This window comes from Scyliorhinus torazame, chromosome 8, assembly GCF_047496885.1.
Source record: "Scyliorhinus torazame isolate Kashiwa2021f chromosome 8, sScyTor2.1, whole genome shotgun sequence".
NCBI lineage: Eukaryota > Metazoa > Chordata > Chondrichthyes > Carcharhiniformes > Scyliorhinidae > Scyliorhinus > Scyliorhinus torazame.
The window spans coordinates 254,967,790-254,984,517 of NC_092714.1; the positions used below are offsets into that span (position 1 = coordinate 254,967,790).

At 46.8% G+C, this 16,728-nt stretch overlaps 1 long non-coding RNA gene across 1 annotated transcript; it reads right to left on the bottom strand.

The window, feature by feature from the left end:
• Positions 1-5,715: 5,715 nt before the first annotated feature.
• On the bottom strand, positions 5,716-15,958 carry LOC140428842 (uncharacterized). Its single transcript, XR_011948924.1, has 3 exons — positions 15,866-15,958; positions 9,129-9,231; positions 5,716-6,704 (listed from the first exon to the last, which is right to left on the bottom strand). It is a non-coding gene; the product is annotated as an uncharacterized lncRNA (long non-coding RNA).
• Positions 15,959-16,728: the final 770 nt, after the last annotated feature.

The following is a 16,728-nucleotide window of genomic DNA, read 5'->3' on the forward strand; positions in this document are numbered from 1 at the left end:
GATGGGCCATGGGGTCGGGCTGACCCCCCGGGACCAGGGTGTGCAGGTACATTGCCGCGGCCTGCAAAGCAGCCATCTTGCTGCACACCCTATTGACCACCCACTGTGGCTCGTGGTTGCACAGAGTGACACTGGCCATATAGGTGCCCCCACCCCTCCATCCCCTTAGACCTGTTGTTTTTCTTGGCCAATTTGCATGCCACTTCCTTGGATCTAATACTATCTCCAAGTTGCCTTGTAAGCCATGGGTTTGGCTACCTCTCCTGTTTTACTTTTGTGCCAGACAGGAATAAACAATTGGTGGAGTTCCCACATGCACCCCTTGAATATTTGCCATTGCCTATTCACAGTCATCCCTTGAAGTAACATTTCCAAATCGATCATAGCCAACTATCACATCATATCATCGTATTTTCCTGTCTTAAGATTCAGGGTCCTAGTCTCAGAATCAACTACGTCACTCTCCACCTTGATGAAAAATTCTATCATATTATGGTCGCTCATCCCTGAGGGATCTTGCACAACTAGATTGCAAATGATTCCGTTCTCATTACACAGTACCCAGTCTAGGATGGCCTGTTCTCTACTTGCTTTCTCAATGTATTGGTCCAGAGAATCATTCCATATACACACCAGGAATTTCTCCTCGGTGGTTTTGTGATGAATTTGATTTGCCCAATCTATATGCAGATTAAAATCACGTGGAGTTACAGCTGTTTCTTTATTGCATGCATCACTAATTTCCTGTTTGTCATTCTCAACATCACCACTACGGTTTGGGGGTCTATATACAACGGCCACTAACATTTTTTGCCCCTTGGTGTTTCTCAGTTCAACCCATCCAAATTTCACATTGTTTGAGTTAATGTCCTTCCTCGTTAATTTAATAATCTTTATTGTCACAAGTGGGCTTACATTAACACTGCAATGAAGTTACCGTGAAAAGCGCCTCGTCGCCACATTCCAGCGCCTGTTCGGGTACACAGAGGGAGAATTCAGAATGTCCAAATTACCTAACAAGCACGTCTTTCGGGACTTGTGGAAGGAAACCGGAGCACCCGGAGGAAACCCACGCAGACACGGGGAGAACGAGCAGACTCCACGCAGACAGTGACCCAAGCCGGGAATCAAACCTGGGACCCTGGTGCGGTGAAGCAACTGTGCTAACCACTGTGCTACCATGCCATCCACATTGTGTTAATTTCCTCTTTAACCAGCAATGCAACTCCACCGACTTTTCCTTTTTGTCTGTCCTTCCTAAATACTGGATGTTCAGTTCCCATCCATGGTCGCCCTGGTCAACCTGCAGCCATGTCTCCGCAAATCTGATTATATCATACACGCATTTTTAGCTTGCACCTTTTTGCGCGGTTAGTTCATCCGCTTTATTGCGAATGCTGCACGCATTAAGGCACAAAACCTGTAAGCTTGGTCTTTTCAACATTTCTTATCCAGCTCCCATAACTATTCACTGTGGCCCTATTTGAATCGGGTCCTTGGTTTCTCTCACTTGTTAAACAAATCTGATTCACTGATGTCCTTCCAAGGGAGGATTCAGCTGTCCTTCCCTGATTTGCTCAACCAGAGCCACACAAATATGGTTGACTCTTAACTGCCTCTGAAATGCCTGGGCAAACAACTCAATGGGAGGTGGTTCATCTCCACTTGCATCAGGACAATTAGGGATGGTAATAAATGCACACCTATCAGTGATATGAGCATGGCAAGCACAAATAAAAATCAACAAAGTCTTCTTAAATTTCCTTTCTCCATTATACTTTTATTGATCTTTCCCTTGAACACATCTATCCTATTTACCTGACCAACTCCATGTAGCGGTGACTTTCATATTCGTATCTTTCTAATGTTTTTTAACTTAAGCAAATCTCCCCTCCAGTCCAGCTTTCTTCAGCTCAATTTGGGCCACGCATGTCCCTTCTTAGTGAGGCATTCACTTCAATGACAGCGGTAATGGAATCTGACCAATTTTCATTTAAAGAAAATGTTGATGTTTCAGTACGGAGCGTGCAATCTTTTCTGCCAGGTTTTCCTCTCTGTGCTCCCACAAAGCAGCGGTCAATACCCAGATAATGGATGGTGAAAAACTGTAAGTTTCAACCATAGATTCCTTTCCAAAATAGTAATTTGCTAAGACTGCAAAGTGTTTAAAATCAATTTTGACATTTTATTCCGTCTGAGCGACCTTACCTTTAACTAGTTGCATCCTTATAGATTTGAGGTCCAGCCCTTTTAAACATGTTTTCCAATATTTACATAGTCCTTTGCTCATGGATCCACAGAACCATAGAATTCCTACAGTACAGAAGGAGGCCATTCGGCCCATCGATTCTGCACTGACCGTCTGAAGGAGCACCCTGCATAGGCACGCTCCCCTGCCCTAACCCCGTGACCCCACCTCACCTACACATCCCTGGTCACCAAGGGACAATTTAGCATGGCGAATCCACCTAACCTGCACATCTTTGGACTCTGGGATGAAACCGGAGCGCCCGGACGAAAGCCACGCAGGTCCTCCTGCCAGGTGCCAGTTAGGCTGGGAACCATTTCAATTGTCTGACCTCACAGCACCTTGCAGCATTCGGCGAGTATGTCATCTGCTCGAACATCCTTCACTCTGGGAAGGAACATCTTGGGCGGGATTCTGCTGGAATCGGCGGGGCGGGCAACTCCGGCGTGAAGGAGTGGCAGGAACCACTCCGGCGTCAGGCCGCCGCAAAGGTGCTAGGGACTAGGCCCGCGCCAGAGTGGTTTGCGCCGTGCTGGCCGGCGGGGAAGGGACTTGATGCCACGCCAACCGGCGCCAAAGGGCCTCTGCCGGCCGGTGCGAGTTGGCGTATGCGCGGGAGCGCCAGCGTGTGCTGGCGTCATCCCAGTGCATGCGCAGGGGGGTTCATCTCAGAGTCGGCCATTGCGGAGGACCACAGCGGTCGACGCGGAAGAATAGAGTGCCCCCACAGCACAGGCCTGCCCGCGGATCGGTGGGCCCCGATCGCAGGCCAGGCCACCGTGGGGGCACCTCCCGGGTCCAGATCCCCTCGCCCCCCTCCCCCCCCCCCGCCCCCCCATCCGAGGACCCCGGAGACCGCCCGCGCAGCCAGGCCCTGCTGGAAAATACCTGGTGGAATATACGCCGGTGGGACTGGCCGAAAACAGGCGGCCACTCGGCCCATGGCGGGCCGAGGAATCGCCGGGGGGCCGCTGTTAGCGGCCGCCGACTGGCGCGGCGCGATTCCCGCCCCCGGAGAATACGGCAGCCGGCAGGGGCGGGATTCACACCGCCGCCCCCCCCCCCCCCCCCCCCCCCACCGATTTTCCGACCCGGCGGGGGGTCGGAGAATCCCGCCCATAATCTAGCTAAATGCAGATGACTGCGCTGTTACTGTTGATTTGGAAAACAAATACAATTGAAGCAAAATACTGAGGATGCTGGAAACACTCCGCAGGTCAGGCAGCAGCTGTGGAGAAAGAAACAAAGTTAAGTTGTCAGCTTGATGACCTTTCATGAGAACTGGAGGTCATAAGCAAAGGCTTATTGCAACTTTAATTTTGATGCACAGTTGTGATTGAATGTAAGAGTAATGGTTAAGAGTTTTCTTCCTGTAAGTTCATCGTCACCCAAGTCTGCTGAATTTGGTGTCATTTTTTTAAATACTAGTAATAATTTTTGTTGTCATCCACAGCTTTAAGAACACAAGTCGTGAGGGGCAGAACCAGTCCATTCGGCCCATCAAAACTGCTTTGCCATTCAACTAAATGATAACCCCCCAACTCCACTTTCCTGCCTTATCCCTAGATTCCCTTACTGATTAAAAATCTGTGTATCTAAACCTTGAACATACTTAACAACAGAGCCTCTACATCCATCTGCAGTAAAAAAAATCCTCAGATTCATTCCCCTCTGAGACAAGGAATTCCTCCTCATCGCCGTCTTAAATGGGTGACTCCCTTACTCTGAGATTATGCCCTCTGGGCGTAGTCTTTCCCACAGGGCAAACAACCTCTTACCATCAACCCTGTCAAGCCCCCTGGGGATCGTCTATGGCTCAATAAGGTTGCCTCTCATTCTTCTAAACTCCATTGAGTTGCCCAACCTACTCAACCTTCCCTCAGGACAGCATGGTAGCACAGTGGTTCTCATTGTTGCTTCACAGCGCCAGGGACCCAGTTCGATTCCCGCTTGGGTCACTGTCTGTGCGGAGTCTCCCTGTGCCTGCGTGGATTTCCTCCAGACGCTCCGGTTTCCTCCGACAAGTCCCAATAGATGTGCTTGTTAGGTGAATTGGACTTTCTGAATTCTCCCTCAGTGTACCCAAGCAAGTGCTGGAGTGTGGAGAGGGGATTTTCACAGTAACTTCATTGCAGTGTTAATGTAAGCCTACTGGTGACAATAATAAAGCTTATTAAATTTATTATAAGAAAGTCCCTCCATAACTGGGATCAACCTAGTGAAACTTCTCTGGATTGCTTCCATTACCAGCATATCTTTGCTTAGATCAGGGGCCAAAAATGTTCACAGTATTCCAGGTGTGATCTTTAATAGTGCCATTTAACCTAGCCACATCTTAAAAGCAGCCTGCCGCGACAATTGAAACATTATACCAGCATTAGAATGAAACCTTGGACAAATGAAAGAATTTTAACACAGTAACTCAACAGATATTAAGATCCTCTTCCTGTTTGTTTTTGCTCATTTTTTAAAAAGATAAAATTACATCAAGGAAAGACTTCACTCAGCAAGTTCTAATTATGTCTAAAGTTTCATTATGCTGTTTGAATATTTCTACCTACTCAAGACCACTTTGAGCTATTTTTATTAAAAAGCAACATAGATTTAAGCATTGAAGACTAGTTGTACATTTAACTAAATTAGTCTTGAGAGAACAATTAACTCTTTAAGGTCTGAATTAGGATTTGAACGACAAGTGACACATTGATTTAGAATGTCCTTTCATCTTTATAATCTGGTGTGTTAAATTTCAATGGTTAATAGGTAAATAAAGACAGAAACCAAGTCCTGTCTTCTTCCACAGAGCTTTATCCTTACTGACATAAGTGCCCCCACATTACACCTTTACGTACATCCATTGATGTGCTTAACCAATTGACCTACAATTATGAACTTAAACGCTTCTTGACTGCTAACTATTTCCTACCCTAACATGAAGGACCAATTTTTCCAAAGTTATACTTCCAGTGGCGTCCTGGTTAAAAAGAATCATGGAAATCTTGGAGACACATGCAATTTCCTGACAGGAGGGTGTTCAGGCCTTGTCACGTGTCACAGATGGGCACAGGGACCTGAAAAGAATGCATCCTTCCCCCGCTTGCCCGGCCAACATTCCGGCAGATATCACCTGGTGAGCTGGACACTTGGTGCCAAACTCACCTGCCATGGATAAAATTCCAACGGTGTTGGGAGGAGGCCTTTAAATGGCCATTAATTGGTTGGTGAAGGGGGTGAAAATTGGACGTCATTGCAGGTGCCCCACCTACCCGTCCCAACCACGGGTCAAAGCACAACAGCGGTGGGTGGGGTGGTAAACTGGTATGGTGCCCAAGTTTACAGCCACCACCATCACCCTCCATAGCTGCCAACCCACCCCTAAGAGGTTGTAAAATTCAAGCCATTGGATGACTCCACTTTCACATATACTTCACCTTAATATGCAAAAAATTCTGAAACAAATAACAATATGAAAGATAACGATTTGGAGAGTTTAATATTAATGCGGAACAGTTGTGGCTTTGCACCAATACTGAAAATATGCAGTGTAAGTCAAGACTTAAAGCCTGACCTAAAGTGAAATTTGGTGCAGAAGTCCCAATCCACTTTGGTCCTGTTTTACATCAGGCCATGACTCTAGATTGTGACTGCATTTATATGATAACTGCAACAATGTGTGGACTAAGGCCACTTTGCGCTGGTATTAATGTCTGAATCACATAATCGCGCAGGTGAGTTTGTCCCAAGTATGAGGATATGAAATTTTGGGCATGATCTTTCTTTGTATGTGATTTTTGTCTAACTTTCCTAAATTATTACACATTGCCTGATACTGACAGACCCATGTACCGCCCTTGCTGTAAATTCAAACAGGGCAGAGTGAGTGAGTTATCAATCAGTGTATTGCCACAATATTTTATTCTGCGACAAATATGTTCCCTGTTTTCTTCTCATCTAGGTTGGCCTTTATACAATGCAGTGAATGTGCCTATCCCAATAATTGTTAAAATGTGAAAGGTTTGCTTAGCACCTCACTGATGGATATACCAACAATTAGAGGTAATGCTGAAATAAGTCGCCCATTCATTCTCCTTTGAAGAAAAGTAAATCAAAGACTTCCAACTACAGAGCCTATGTATTTTTTGTGCACCCTTTGAAATATAACACTTTTTTTCCCCCCCAATTGATTTCTCTTTAAGTTACTTATTCACTTGTTGCCAACTGATCTGGAATAATATGTAAGCTCCTTTAAATGTTAAGTAAGTTAGAAAATTTCCAAGCATTCAGCAACATACAATTGAAAGGTTTCATTATCATCATCGCCATTGGTCACGCACAGCAGGCTGGACCGTATCCTTCGCTGAGGCCCTTTTTGATCTGAGGTTCTTGGCTGCAGTCCCTGTCGGTTGTGTCCTGTGAGCGTTCCGATGGTTATCCAGCCAAGAAGATTAAACAGTTTCTGAAATAATCCAAAGCTGTTGTCTTAATTTTCCAAATTACAGATCCGTAAACAGGTGGCCAGAATTCCTGCTCCTCTTTGCCGTGGATGATGTTGAACAGTTGGTGGGGATGTTTGGCTTTATCAACATCAGTGATATAAAAGGAGTGTGCTATGCTCACACTGGGAATGCATTTGGATTGACTCACTACCTTGTATGGTGGTGATATATGCACAGTCCAAAAACTATTGTGCTGTTGCCAATTTTAAGACATTTAGATCCGGATTTTCTTCGCGATGGGTTGGATGGGCAAACTGCCAACTCACTGTACCATAGCAACCATTCTCTGGTACGAATGGTGGAAGGGGAATGGCCCTAGTCACTACATGCTCCACAGCTGCAAACATATTCCTATTGAATGGACTGACAATGTCACTACACATAGCAACCAAAGAGACTATTTTTCAGCATGGACATGGTTGACACTTGTAATAATGGAAAAGAGAAATTTCCTGCCTGGTAGGTTGAACATCAAATCTTTAAGTGACCCATTCTCTTCCACTGCCGAGCCCACTTCAGATTCTGGTACAATGTAACTATGCATCCTTCAACCATTGGAGGAAGAACTCCATGGGCTGAGAAGGATGCCAATGCCAAAGTAAACTGTTTGGTAAGAGTAACGCTCTTTCTGCCCTTAGTGTTGCTGCATCGAATCTTGGTGATGCTAACACCGTGTCCCATTACTCAGGTTGGTGAGTTATTGTCATTCACATAGAATGATTGTTGTAATTGGAACTTCAGGGACCATTATCACTCATTAGAGAATGGAGGCCATTATTTCCAGACAATTTTGTTGTTGGATGGCTATGTTTCCTCCTAGAAGTGGTATGATTTAAAGCAATTGGAATGGCAGTTCTTAAGTGTTTTGGAAGCATTATAGCGAATGAATAATATCTGAAAGTGAAACGACAACACATAATTTAAAATGGGGCAGGTGGCTGATTCCAGTTTTAAAAGATGGAGAAGGATTGAGTGTAATTCACAATTGAGACCTAATTGGAACTGAAATCAAGTGAACCTAGTACCTGATATTAATGACCATGGGAGCAACTATTTGTCTGTGAGAAGTGAGTGGTTTTGGTGGGGGGGGATGCAAGGTTGGGGTGCAGAGGGGATTTGGGTAGGTGCAGCAAGGTGGGGGACATGCTGAGGGTGGGGTGTGTGCAGGTGGTGGGGAGTGCAGGGTGATGGGGGCATGCGGGGAGGTGAGGGCTGTTGTGTGAGGGGGGCGTGGGGGGCATGCAGGGGTGTACAGGGGTGGGGGGTGTAAGTGGGGAGTATTGGAGCATTCAGAGAGGTGGGAGTACTTTCAAGGGCTGGATGGTGTGCAGGTGGTGTGGGAGGATGTGCAGGAAGGTAGGGGGACATGCAGGGCATGGGGGGGTGGGGTGTACATGGCGTAGGGGGGATTTCAGGTGGGTGAGGGGGTGCATGCAGGGGGGTGGAGTTATTCAAGGGCTAGGGGGTGTGATTGGTATGGGAGGACATGTGTAGTGGGTTGAGGAGGCATGCAGGGGATGAGGGGGGGTGAGGGATGGGGTGGCCGTGCAGGGGTGTGGGTGTGTGAGGGATGTTGGGGACATGCAGGGGGAGGGTGTGTGTGAGGGATGTGGGGGGGTGTGCGGGGGGGGGCATGTTAAAGGATTGGGGGTACATGAAAGGTGTGCAGGGCATGCAGAGAGGTGGGGGGGGCATGCAGAGGAGTGGAGGGGGGCATGTGGTGTGTGAGCAAGGGAGTGGGAGGAGCGTTCAGGGTGGGGGGAATGCACGGGGTGGGGAGCATACGGGGGGCTGGGGATCATGCGTGGGATGGGGTGGCACATGGAGAGGGTGGGAGAGCATGTGCAGGGGGGCTGGTGATTGTTAGCAAGTGTGGGGGTTAAATAGTGCACATTTCCAAACTGAGTAAAAGCTAACTGTGAGGACTCCAACACAGTGTGCGAGAAGGTCGGGCTACTTCCAAGATTTGATTCAATTAACTTATTCCAATCCTGTCCTGCCATTCATAGGCTGAGCCAACCCTTCTTTGAAGCTTCAAAGGGTTAATAGCATAAATCTCTGCTGTACAATCCAATCTCTATCCCTCAGCTGAGCTAATACGGACTGTTTCAACAGCCTACTTCGGAAGATAATCTGCAGAGTTTTCATTGGTTATGAGTGTAACAAGAGTGTAGCTAGGATAATATTTATCAAACCAAGGTCACGCTCTTTGCACAAGAGCAATATTATATAAGATGCTGCAAACAGTTACTTTTTAATTTATAATGATACACATATAATAATCTTATATTAAGACAGACATATTTTTTTTAAATTTTGGGGCAGGTTTGAAAGAGTTTCTGTTATGCTGCTCAATTATCTGCATTTGCAATAGTTTCAATTACCTTTGTGTGCTAGGTTGAAGAGTTTACTTGAATACTTATCTCGCTGCAGGGAATATCAAGCAAAATGTTGACGTTGATTTTGGTGGTTCATGGTCATTTCTAGCTAAAATAAAGAGCAAAGTTTAAAATTTAAGTAAATTTACACCCTAGTAGTGGTGGGAATTGCAGCTGCTGCTCTAAAGTGCATGATTTTGGAGGTTACTTGTAAAGCCCCCCCCCAACCCCCCCCCCACCCCCCAGCACTCTGCCGCACCCCGCCGCACACGCCCCCCCCCCCCCCCCCCCCCCCCCCCCCCCCCCCACATCTCTCTCACCCACAGAGATGGACCCTTATAGTGGACTAGAATAATTTTGTAAGCAGGGGTGGTTGTGAGTTTGGGTTGGGGAAAGAATGCTAATGCTTTAGCAATGATTCTGTCACTGCATCCTCCCACATTAGGAGGCTCCACAGTAGGGCCTATTAAGATAGCCATATGGCCTGAAAGAAAGTCTTTACTATACTCAGGTTCTTAGAGGAAACAGATAGTGTAAATTGTTAATGTTGGAAACCTGTTAGAATGAAGTGCATGCTTTAGTTTGTAAGTGAGAGCAGCTGTTAATAATAGGGTAAAGACTAGGGAATTATTCTTACGTACATTAGAACTGGCTTAGACAAGTGTTGGGGGGAGGAAAAGGGGGCGATGATGCCTGTGCTCTTGCGAATAAAACCCATATTAAGAAAAAGACTGGCTCCAGGTTCGTCCTTTGCTCAATGTATAAACAATGGCCAGATTCTGCCGCCATTCAGAGTGAGGAGCACATTCAATGGAAAACCACCTTGACAATGGCGGCACTAGGCGATCCCACCGCCAGCCAATGGCGGGTCACCTGCACCGCCACAAAACATTCAGCGGGTTGCGCAGAAAATCCCGCCCAGTGACTTTAACATAAATGACCCATTTTTCTCATTGCAAAATTCAGTATGGAATAATGGTTTACATAGGCATCCATCACTGTGTGGAGTGCTGTTAATCCAGTAGGTTGTGCAAGCATTTTGTATAAAAAATAGGAACAAGACTATGATTCCTCAGGTGGAATTGACCGTCCAACCCGTCGCGTGTTTTTCGGTGGCGGAAGCTGCCCGCCTGCAGGATCTACCGACTGATCCCGCCGTTGTCAACGGGATTACCCGCTGATAGCACCCCTCTTCGCCAGGAAACCCGTGCGCCAGCGTGGGACCGGAATTTCCCCCCAGCGTGGACAGCCGGTAAATCCCGTCCTTCAGGTGTCTTCTATTGTGTACAGTTTTGATCACCTTGTGTAAGGAAGGATGTAAATGCGTTGGAGAAGATTCAGAGGATGCCGGATTGATACCTGGAGTGAACGGGTTGTCTTATGAGGAAAGGTTGGACAGACTGGGCTTGTTTCCACTGGAGTTTAAAAGAGTAAGGGGTGACTCGATTGAAGTATAGAAGATCCTCAACGGTGTTAACAAGGTGGATGTGGAAAGATGTTTCCTCTTGTGGGTGAGGCCAGAACGAGGGAGGCACAGTTTTAAAATTAACGGTTGCCCTTTTCGGACAGAGCTGAGGGGTACTTTTTCTCCAGGCTTGTGCGACTTTGGAACTTTGCCTCAGAAGTTGTTGGAGGCAGGGCCATCGAATGTTTTTAATAATAATAATCTTTATTGTCACAAGTAGGCTTACATTAACACTGCAATTAAGTTACTGTGACAATCCCCTAGTCGCCACGTTCCGGCGCCTGTTCGGGTAAACAGAGGGAGAATTCAGAATGTTCAATTCACCTAACAGGCACCCCTGTCTTTGGACTGTGGGAGGAAACTGGAGCACCCAGAGGAAACCAACACAGACACAGGAGAACATGCAGACTCCGCACAGAGAGTGACCCAGCGGGGAATCGAACCTGGGACCCTGGCGCTGTGAAGCCACAGTGCTAACCACTGTGCTACCGTGCCACCAAGGGGGAGATTGATAGGTTCTTATTAGCCAAGCAAATCAAAGGTTAGTGGGAGGTGGGGATAGACTGGAATGAGGAATTCAAAAAACAAACAGATCAACTGTGATATTATTGAATAGCGGAGCAAGCTCGAGAAGCCAAATTTTTTTGTATGTTCATGTGTTCTGCCATTTGTTATGATTTTGACAAATCTTGTATTTTAATTGCACTTTCCTGCTCTGTCTCCATATCACAGGCATTGTCAAACTCGGGTGCGGGACTGGCGGGTGGGTCATGGGCGGGTGTCGGGAGGGTCGCGGAGCTGTCCGTTGCGGCGCTCCCGATCGTGCAAATCCGCGCGCAACAGCTGTAGCAGCCGGTTTTTAACTATGCTGGCTGCAGGCAGCCTTCAAAAAGTCCGCGACCAGATTTGAAAAATTCGGCCGCACTGTGCAAGCGCACCGATGATCGGGCTCGCATGCGCAGTGCGGCCGCATTTATTTTCAGACGATCGCAGCCTTTTTTTTTACAAGTTCGGGGGGCCAAAGGGACCATTGTGGCCAAAGGGACCCAAAACCATTTCTTCCATTTTTGTCAGCAACAAACAAGGTAAGAGAAAATGGTGGGTCGTGCAGGTCGGCTGGCGTGGGCCGCGAAGGCCGGCCGGCGTGCGTCGCGAAGGTCGGCCGGAGTGGGTCGCGAAGGTCGGCCGACGTGGGTCGCGAAGGTCGGCCGGCATGGGTCGCGTAGGTCGGTCGGTTGGTAAAAATGGGTCCCCGGAAAAAAAGTTTGAAAAACACTGCCATATCACTTGATTTGCCTGAAATCCCAAACATCTATTGATCTCACTTCCGAATATACTCGAAAACTGAGCTTCCACAGACTTCTGGGATGGAGGATTCCAAAGATTCGCAACTCTCCGCCTGTTGAAATTCCTCCTGACCTCAGTCTGAAATAACCAACCCCTTATTCCAGGACTAAACTGAACACACACAGAAAAGGTGCAATTTCAGACTCGATCAAGGTCTAGTTTATTTGGGGAACATGGGTTCAAACCCAACCCCAGCAGCTGCCGAAATTTGAATTCAGAAAAGAGCTAGCCCCAGTAACGATGACCCCTAAAACCATTGTCGATTGTCGTAAAAACCCACTTGGTGGGTTTTTCCATCAAGTTGCGTCTTACTCTTCTAAACTGCAGCAGATACAAGTCTAGACTGTCCAACCTTTCTTCATAAGACAACCCACCCATTCCAGGTATTAGTCTGCTAAACCTTCTCTTAACTACTTCCAATGCATTTATACCTTAGGATGGATAATTAATGGACAGTGAGGGGCCTCACGCCACCCCCTCTCTCCCCCAGCCCCTCATTGATTCACCCAGCAGCAGGCAAGGGACTCACAATACAGAAATCTTGAAAACAAAGTTCTGGGTTGTTGCTTCTGAGATCCCATGGAGAGTGGTCTGTCATTCAAAGGTATACAGTGCTTAACCAAGAGTTTGGTTTAGGTGTTGGGAAGTGAGGGCCACTGAGTGCCTGCAACCTTCCTTTGCTGCTGAGTTAAATGTCCCTCCTCCACGATCTTGCCCAGAGACCCACCCTCCCGGCATCACTCACATATGCTGGGACATATGCTAGTCAACTGGGGTCTTTCACACCGGCTGAAGCTGGCAAGAACCCAGTGTCGCCTCTTTCTGGGAAGTGCCAAAATGGCACTTAACTGGACAACAGCAGGCCACCTCTGGATCAAGGAACCGGGGGGGCTGAGGTCCTGCCCACCAAGAACTTCAGGTCTATCAAATTGGCCAGCAGCACTTTATTGCTTGGCAGTGCCACTGGGGAGGCGGTGGCTGCTGCCGGTATTACAATGCCTGTGATATGGAGACAGAGCAGGAAAGTGCAATTAAAATACAAGATTTGTCAAAATCATAACAAATGGCAAAACACATGAACATACAAAAAAATTTGGCTTCTCGAGCTTGCTCCGCTATTCAATAATATCACCAGATCATGAGCCATTTGAAAGGAAAAATGGTTCAACTGCAATTGCAGGAGCCAACTTGTTTTTTACCCTTCAAATACATGACTATCTTTGCAACAGGGTGGCACAGTGGTTAACACTGCTGCCTCACAGCGCCAGGGACCCGGGTTCAATTCTAACCTCGGGTGACTGTGTGGAGTTTGCACTTTCTCCCCGTGTCTGCATGGGTTTCCTCCCACAGCCCAAAGATCATAGATCATAGAATTTGGAGTGCAGAAGGAGGCCATTCGGCCCATCGAGTCTGCACAGGCTCTTAGAAAGAGCCCCCTACCCAAGGCCACATAACCCAGTAACCCCACTCAACCAACACTAAGGGCAATTTTGGACACAAAGGGCAATTTAGCATGGCCAATCCACCTAACCTGCACATCTTTGGACTGTGGGAGGAAACCAGAGCACCAGGAGGAAACTCACGCACACACGGGGAGAATGTGCAGACTCCGCACAGACAGTGACCCAAGCCGGAATCGAACCTGGGACCCTGGAGCTGTGAAGCAATTGTGCTAACCACTATGCTACCATGCTGCCCTTGATGTGCAGGTTAGGTGAATTGCCCCTTAGTGTCCAAAGATTAGATGAGGTTACGGGGGTTAAGACGGGGGAGTGGGCCATGGTAGGTTGCCCTTTCAGGGGATTGGTGCAGACTTGATGGGCAAAATGGCCTCCTTCTGCACTGTAGGAATTCTACAGAAGCTATGGAAAAACTGACTGACTCACATTTTGTGAAAAGAAGTCTTATTTTTTGACAGCTCATGGAGTATGGAACTTGGTTGTAACATTTACCTGCTACCATTTAGCTATTACCATTAAACTGTAAATAAATAATTAAATAAACTGCATTTTTATTACCTCTGAGCATTAATAAGCACATTTCAGCCAATGAAGCGCATTTGAGGCGTCATTGCTGTTGTAATAGGGAATACGTACGAATACAGAATTAGGAGCCTTTCTAGATTCTCTCACGAGAAGAAACATCTGCTCCACATCCACCCCTCAGTATCTTAAAGGTTCAATCAAGTCACCTCTCACACTTCTCAACTCTTGTGGATACAAACCTAACCTCTCCAACCTTTCCTCATAGGGCAACCGGTTCGTTCCTGGTGGTCGTCTCGTAAACCAATGATTTGTGCTCAACATGCTCCTACAAAGGGCAATGTGAAAACAGGCGGATAAGCTGTTTCATTCATGTTGATTAAGGGATAAACATTGGTCAAGACACTAAAAAGGGTGCCCTTGTTCTTCTTTAAAATAATACCACAGGATGTTTTACATCCATCTGTGAGGGCAGGCGGGTCTTTGTTTTAATGGCTCACCTGACGTTAAGCAGTGCAGCATTCCCTCAGTACTGCACTGAAGTGGCAGTCTAGATCAGTGGTTCTAAATTGTTTTGAAGGGCCCCTTTGCAATGGACTGGAAATGATGCCCTCCTCCCTGATTCCAGCTAAATTTGAGTACTAATCATTAAATGAAAGTGTGGTTCATTGAACAGGCACTGGGTAAGGATCTCATCAGTCATCAGCAGCATGTTCGTGAGCATTTGCAATAGTCCTATATGAGTGTGGTGATAGTTGGAATTGAGTGCAGCATACCTGGCAGTGATGGGGAGTCACGGATTTGCTCAGGATTATCAGAATTAACCCACAGGATTCCACACATGTTGCTAATGACCGACATAGAATCATAGAATCCGTACAATGCAGAAGGAGGCCATTTGGCCCATCGAGTCAGCACCGACATTCTGAAAGGTCCACCTCGGTCCACTCTCCCCTCCTATCCCAAAACCCTACTTAATCTATACATCCCTGGACACTAAGGGGCAATTTTATCATGGCCAATCCACCTAAGCTGCACATCTTTGGACTGTGGGAGGAAAACGAGCACCTGGAGGAAACCCATGCAGACACAGGGAGAACGTGCAGACTCTGCACAGACAGTCACCCGAGGCCGGAACTGAACCTGGGTCCCTGGCGCTGTGAGACAGCAGTGCCAACCACTGTGCCACCGTGCCACCCCATGATCTTTACCGAACCGTTACAAGACATCTCCAACCACCACTCATTCATTGACAGACCTTGTGGAAGGCCTCCACACACTCCAAAGGGTCAGCAGACTCCAGTTTGCAAACCAGTGGCCTATATTAATTACTCATGCGGCAGGGATTAAGTTTAAACCCACAACCTTCTCATAGATGTAAAAGTGGTATCACTGAGCCAAGGTAGTCTTGAAAATAACTTTGAAATCAAAGTGAATGAAGGTCATGGACAGTGCACCCAATAGTTACTGCTAATGCTCACCCCATTTCAAGGGAACTAAACATCCATTGCTTGAAATGAATTTGAAATTGTTGCTTGGCTGAAGCAGAATTTAATGTGAGGGGGGGAAAAAAACACAGTTCTGTCCGTTGTGTTTGTCCCACTGTCAGTTTACCATCTTGCTTGTGTTATTTTGGGGAGGTGTTGGATGGAGATACAGTGCTTTTCCTGAGGGAGGCAGGAAAATAATTTGGAGACGAGTCAACTTGGGGCCGTCTTGCACACCTCCTAGCAACTGATTAGAGCGGCTTTGGCAGGAAGCCTAGAAGGTCATCTGTACGCTCTCTCTCAGCTCGGGACTAAGGCATTGGGGGAGGGAAGCCTGCAACATGAAAGACAGAAGCAACTGGGAAAAGAGGGGAGAGGTGAATAAAGAATATATCTTTTTTTTAAATGAAGACTATGAATTGCAGCATGTTACAAAACAATGTATAACCATTTAGCGTCTACCTGTAGTCTCCCACACGGAATGATTATCAGGCGTCGTTTGAACGTTGAGTGATGTACTGCAGAGCTTCGAAGCAGCAAAGTCTTTAATCCTCTAAAGTATGTGAAAGTTCTAATGGAAAGGTCAAAAATAAGTCTTTTAAAAATAAATAAATAAATATTGCTGCCAGGACTCCTCCCAGGGTCACATCCTCAGGCTTCAGACGCATAGAAGCACGTTCACAAAGAGTGCGTTCATAATTGCAGGAAGGTACTTTGGTGTTGGCAGTTAAAGCAGTTCCATCCACTAACACACACATAAGGCACCTGTGACACATCAAACAGCCCCAAGTACAAAGAGCCATCTGGCTTTTGCTAAACGTGCACAGGAAGCTCACAGTGCCTTATTATTTCTTGCCATCCCTGAGTCCAAGAAAGCTGTTATGGTGTGAAAACAAAACTGCTAATGAGGTTCCCAGCCAGTCTGGCGAGGCTACTTGGAAACAGTAGTCTTGCTAAATGTTGACTAATTGATTACATAGCAATGGACCCATTCAATAAAATTGCCACTGAGCACAACTAATAACGTTTTAAAATGAGATGGGAAATGGCCATGGTACTTGCGTAGGAAGCCCCGTTGCCACATCAACAGGTCGCCCTACATCTTGCATTGACCATTTATAATTTCACCTGTTGCCCCGTTATGGGTCTTCTTGCATCGAGCATTGCACTCCTTCTGAGATATGGATGGGTGACCTTTTCAGAAACCACCCTGACTTGACTATTGATGTGCATCACAAAAACAGTAAAGGGCAGGGGTTACATTCCCCTCTGAATTATCCTACCATCTTTCAACATCTAGCCTCTGTTCAGCACTATTAGCTTGG